This window comes from Suricata suricatta, chromosome 6, assembly GCF_006229205.1.
Source record: "Suricata suricatta isolate VVHF042 chromosome 6, meerkat_22Aug2017_6uvM2_HiC, whole genome shotgun sequence".
NCBI lineage: Eukaryota > Metazoa > Chordata > Mammalia > Carnivora > Herpestidae > Suricata > Suricata suricatta.
The window spans coordinates 141,509,844-141,516,328 of record NC_043705.1 but is presented as its reverse complement, the minus strand read 5'-3'; the positions used below and the strand labels follow the sequence as shown (position 1 = coordinate 141,516,328).

General features: G+C 40.4%; 1 pseudogene; it reads left to right on the top strand.

Annotated features, from left to right (window-relative positions):
* Nucleotides 1–6,013: 6,013 nt before the first annotated feature.
* On the top strand, nt 6,014–6,140 carry LOC115295130 (annotated as a pseudogene).
* The last annotated feature ends 345 nt before the right edge of the window (nt 6,141–6,485 follow it).

Sequence of the window (6,485 nt, the reverse complement as noted above, 5' to 3'; positions counted from 1 at the left end):
TCTGGGTGTTATATGGAAATCAACCTGACAATTAACTATAAAAGAAAAAAAACTAAAAAAAAAATAAAGTACTGTTTGAAATTCTTCACAAGACTATAGGTGCAGTTAAAGATCTTTCAGGGATCCAAAACAGAAAATGCTTGTCCTGAACATCAAAATATCCAGAGTCATTAGATTAGATTATGCAAAATAATCTGCCAGGAAGACTTGTTTGGAGGAAAATAACTTTCACTTTTAAGGAAGAGCAATAAGTGAAATTTAATAGGATGTGGATATAGACAGTGAGAAAAAAAGGGAGTAGATGCCAGTATTTTGTTAATCAAGGAGAGTTCTTAAGATGTGGTTAACTAATTTTTTTATTTGGATGTTTGAGCAGAAAATTTAAAATATATACGCAATTTATTTTTAAGTGTCTGTTTTATTGAAGTGTAATATACAGAAATTGCACAAATCATAAGTGTGCATATCAGTGAGTTTTCACAACATGATGATCCCATGAAACTAGCACCCATCAAGATAAAGAACATGACTGGGGCCCCCCTCCCACAGCCTAAGCCTTCTTCTGCCCTACACAAATCAGAGTGCCAAATAAAGTTAATGGCTCTCTTGGCTCTATCTGCTACACAGGTGTGGCCATACAACTGGGTGACAGACAATGGCATGTGTGTCTTATGTCTGAATGTATAGTTTCTCATAGGAACCTCTCTCATGTTATCCTTCATGTCCTTACCTTCATCACGAAGCATGTGGATATCAGAAATCACATGTTTGAGATAATAGAAGCACAAGATGAAAGAAGGCTAAGGCTTCTGAACCACCTGTTGAAGGAAAGCCTTCTGCCAATGAGGAATACCAGGTATGGGGTTCACATGAATGAGAGGTAGCTTTTTAATTCATGCTGGAGATATATCTATGTGGTTTCGCTTGCTCCAGCAGCTAGAGTGGCCTTACCTAGCACACCCAGTGACATCTCCTCTACAGGTTTCAAGGGCTCCTCAAGCTTGGCAAGTCCAGAATTGAACCCTTAACCTATTTCAGTTTCTTCATCTGTATGAAATCCACACACACACACCTGGAAGTCAGTCTGGAAACACCAGACGGCCAGGGTTAGCCACTCACCATTTTCGTGGATTCTTCCTCCCAAGTGTCTCTGGTGCCCATCTCCTTCTCTTGTTCTCGTCATCATTGCCCAGTGTGAGTCATTAGCATCTCTCACCTGAACCTTGTTAGTATTTCTGCTTTCTGATTGCTCGCTCTACCAGTCAGGGTTCTCCATAGAAATAGAACCAACAGGATATAAAGATACATAACAGATACATTTATTATGAGAACTGGCTTGTGTGACTGTGGAGACTGGGATATGCCAAAATACGCACCACCTGCAAGCTGGGGCATCAGGAAAGCCAGTGGTATAATTTAGTCTGAGACTGAAGGAAGGAAGAGGGTCACTGGTGTAGGACCCAAAGTCTGAAGCTCTAAGATCCAGGAACCCTGATTCTAAGGGCAAGAGAAAATGGACATGCCAACTCAAAAGAGAATTTGCCCTTCCTCAGCCATTTGATTCTATTCAGGTTCTCAACAAATGGCATGAAATCCACCCACAATAATGAAGACACATCTTAGCTGGGTCTACTGATTCAAATGCTAATCTCTTCCTGAAACACCCTCACAGACACACCCACACAAAGGTTCTACCAACTGACTGGGCATCCCTTAACCTATCATTTTACTCATAAAATTAACGATCACACTTTCTATCAGAATATTCTTCCTATAATAAAAAACACAAATCAAAACAAACTTCAAAGTCCCTCAGTAGCCCTTAATTTAAAAAACAAAAGGCCAAGTATATAGGACTTTTTATGGTCTATGATTATTCTCCAAGCTCATCTCTTTACACTTTTTATCCACCTTCCCCCAGGACTAACCACCTACCACATCCTGTGACTCCTCAGTGCTACTGGACTTCCTCTGACACTTCAGGATGTGCATCACCTAGAGGCTTTCCCCATTCTGGGTTCTCTGTTTGGCACAGAAGGCATCATTTTGTGAACTTCCTGGTAATCTACTCAGAGCTACCCATTACCATGATCTCCTTTCCTTAGATGAGAGACAGTGTTATTAAAATCATTGGCTTCCTACCTTATTATTTTTTTGGCTTCCTATTTTATTTTTTAAGTTTATTTACTTCTTTTGAGGGAGATCAAGGGAGGGGCATAAAGAAAGGGAGAGTGAGAATCCCAAGCAGGCTCTGTGCTGAGAGCATGGAACCCAATGTAAGGCTTGAATCCACAAACCCTGAGATTATGACATGAGCTGAAACAAAGAGTCAGGTGCTTAATTGACGGAGCCACCCAGGTGCCCCAGCTTCCTACTTTATTTTACTTTTTAAAATTTTTTATATAGTTTATTACCAAGTTGGCAAAACCTAGTGCTCTTCCCCACAAGTGCCCCTCTCTGTGACCATCACTCCCCTTCCCCTTCCCCCCTCCCTCTTCAGTCCTGTTTGCGCTCAGCATTCAAAAGTCTCTCGTGATTTGCCTCACTCCCTCTCCCCAACTCTATTACCCTCCTTTCCCATTCCCATGGTCTCCTATTAGGTTTCTCCTGTTAGCCCTATGAGTGACAACATATGGTATCTACCTGACTTATTTCGCTTAGCATGATTCCCTCTAGGTCCATCCACTTTGCTATAAATGACCAGATTTTATTTTTTCTCATTGCCATGTAGTATTCCATTGTATATATATATATACCACATCTTCTTGATCCATTCATCAGGTGGTGGATATTTAGGTTCTTTCCATGATTTGGCTATTGTTGACAGTGCTGCTATGAACATTGGGGTACATATGGCCCTATGTATCAGCACTTCTGTATCCCTTGGGTAGATCCCCAGCAGTACTATTGCTGGGTCATAGGGGAGTTCTATTGATTGGTTTTTGAGGAACCTTCACACTGTTTTCCAGAGTGGCTGCACCAGTTTACATTCCCACCAACAGTGTAGGAGGGTGCCCGTCTCTCCACATTGCCAGCATCTATAGTCTCTTGATTTGTTCATTTTAGCAACTCTGACTAGTGTGAGGTGATATCTCAGTGTGGTTTTGATTTGTGTTTCTCTGATGATGAGTGATGTTGAGCATCATTTCATGTGCCTGTAGGCTATCTGGATGTCCTTTTTGGAGAAGTGTCTGTTCAAGTCTTCTGCCCATTTCTTCACTGGATTATTCGTTTTTGGGGTGTGGAGTTTGGTGAGTTCCTTGTAGATTTTGGATACTAGCCCTTTATCCGATATGCCATTTGCCACTATCTTTACCAATTCTGTCAGTTGCCTATAAGTTTTTTTTATTGTTTCCTTTGATGTGCAGAAGCTTTTTATCTTGATGAGGTCTCAATAGTTCATTTTTGTTCTTGATTCCTTTGCCTTTGGGGATGTGTCAAGTAGGAGATTGCTGCGATTGAGGTCAAGGAGACTATTACCTGCTTTCTCCCCTAGGATTTTAATGGTTTCCTGTCTCACATTCAGGTCTTTTATCCATTTTGAGTTTATTTTTGTGAATGGTGTAAGAAGGTGGTCTAGTTTCATTCTTTTGCATGTTACTGTCTAGCTCTCCCAGCACCAGATGCTAAAGAGGCTGTCTTTTTCCCATTGGATACTCTTTCCTGCTTTGTCAAAGATTAATTGGCCATACACTTGTGGGCCCAGTTCTGGGTTCTCTATTTTATTTCATTGGTCTATGTGTCTGCTTCTGTGCCAATACCATACTGTCTTGATGATGACAGCTTTGTAGTAGAGGCTAAAGTCTGGGACTGTGATGCCTCCTGTTTTGGCTTTCTTCTTCAATATGACTTTGGGTATTATGAAAAGCCCACAGCTAATATCATCCTCAATGGGGAAAAACTGAGAGCTTTCCCCCTGAGATCAGGAACATGACAGGGATGTCCACTCTCACCACTGTTGTTAACACAATGCTGGAAGTCCTAGCATCAGCAATCAGACAACAAAAGGAAATAAGAGGCAACAGAATTGGCAAAGATGAAGTCAAACTTTCACTTTTTGCAGACGACACAATACATAGAAAACCTGATAGACTCCACTAGAAGCCTTCTAGAACTGATCCCTGAATTTGGCAAAGTCACAGGGAATAAAATCAACATACAGAAATCGGTTGCATTTATATACACCAAAAATGAAACAAGAGAAAGAGAAAATAGAAAACCTACCCCATTCACAGTTGCACGACAAACTGTAAAATACCTAGGAATGAACCTAACCAAAGATTTAAAAGACCTGTATGATGAAAACTATCAAAGCTTATGAAAGAAATTGAAGAAGACACAAAGAAATGGAAAAACATTCTGTGCTCATGGATTGGAAGAATAAACATTGTTAAAATGTCATTATTACTCAAATCAATCTACACATTGAATGCAACCCCCATCAAAATTGCAATGGCATTCTTCTCAAAGCTAGAGCAAATTATCTTAAAATTCGTATGGAACCACAAAAAACCCAGCTTCCTATTTTAGAAGCATCTCTGTCTTCTTTCCTTCCTCCCTTTCTCTCTCTCTGTCTCTTCCTTCATACTCTTGGCAATCCACTTTTCCCAGCATTTCTGATCCTGGAGTCCCAATCCAGCTTCACTTCCCTTTGGATTCATAGCCAAGCTATTTAAGCCACCATTCCAAATGTGAGGTTCAAGCTTTCATCATTGATAATTCAGTTCACAGGAACCTGGCTTCCCTGTCTCTTTCATGCTTAAATGTTTCCTTTGATTTTCTAACATAAACATAAAAAAAATACCTGCCTATAGTCCTCACCATATGTCATCTCCTTCATCTATATCATGGAAGACTTTAATTCCACTCTGAGCTCAATTCTACTTGCAGTGACTGAGTCCTCTCTGCATCTATTTGGGTCTCTTACTAAGGCTTTGCTATAGTGGCTGACCCCCAGAAAAGACTTTCTCTCATGCCCTAATCCTGACTCTCTTTGTGTCAGGTCTGTGGATCAGAGAGCACCTGGGTTGTCAAGAAGGAAAATGAGTGCTGCAGCCCTCCACTGGACTCCAACCACCACCTGAATTTGCTCAGGTGCCTAAACTCATCATATACTACACAAAATCCACTCTGCCTACCTGTTAATATCCACCTTCCACTCAGCTTTTCAAGCCATAACACTTAAACCTTCAATCCTTTTTCTTCCTCCTCTTCCCCAAATTCCTCTACATCTCAAATCTCTCTTATTCGTCCATCTCTGCCTCCATTCTTCACCACATTAGTCCCTGGCCAGATCGCCGATTTCCCAGACTACTACCTTTGTTTCCCTTCAACTCCCAAATGGCTGCCAGAAGCATCTTTCTGATATGAAACAGGAGATACCACCATTCTGTCTACAATGCTGTTGGCTCACTATTGAGTACAAAGTAAATATGGTGACTCTTAGAGTAGCTTGGGAGTATCCAACTAAGTAATACCAGTATATGAATGCTTCCCTGCTCTGCTCACCTTATGTGTCCTACCCCAGAGGTCTTCACAGTACCTTACCTTCATCTAAGCATACCATGAACATTCTCATATATCCTTCTGCTTAAAAAACCTCCAAAAAATGTGTTTGGTGTTCCTTTTAAATCTCAAGAAAAAGACTTTTTTAATTTAATGTTTATTTATTTTTGAGAGAGAGACAGAGAGAGACAGAGAGTGAGTGTGAGAGAAAGAGATACACATGATCTGAAGTGGGATCCAAGCTCTGAGCTGTCAGCACAGAGCCCAATGTGAGGCTTGAACTCATGACCTACAAGATCATGACCTCAGCTAAAGTTGGACGCTTAACTGACTAAGCCACCCAGGTGTCCCTAATTCTTAAGAAATTTTTAAAGACTCAATTCAGATATCGCCTGTGAGTCTTTTTATCCATCATTGTTTTGTAGAACTGTAACACTTTATTAATATCCTTACTGTAAGTAATGATACATGTACATACCTGTTTTACCTTTTAAGATATGATCAGTTCATCGCTTCTTGGACTTTTGGCTAAGATCAAGTGTAGTATCTGTTCTTATCAGTTTAATATCTGATACGTCCTCTATCCGAGGACAATATATTAATGGCAGGCCAGGAAGGAATTGCAGGAAATCTTCAATGTGATGAGCAGAAAAAATTTACAGCCAAGAATCCTGTACCAAGCAAGCCTGTCTTTCAAAATGAAGGAGAGATAAAGGTGTTCCCAAATAAACAAAAATTGAGAGAATTCATGACCACCAAACCAGCCCAACAGGAAATCCTAAGAGGGACTCTATAAGGGAAAGATCGCAAAGAACACAAGGTGCCAAAGGCACCACTATAAACATGAATTCTAGGGAGAACACAATGACTCTAAACCCACATTTTTCGATAATAACATTGAATGTAAATGGACTGAATGCACCAACCAAACGACACAGGGTAGCAGAATGGAAAAAAAAAAAAAACCCATCTATTTGCTG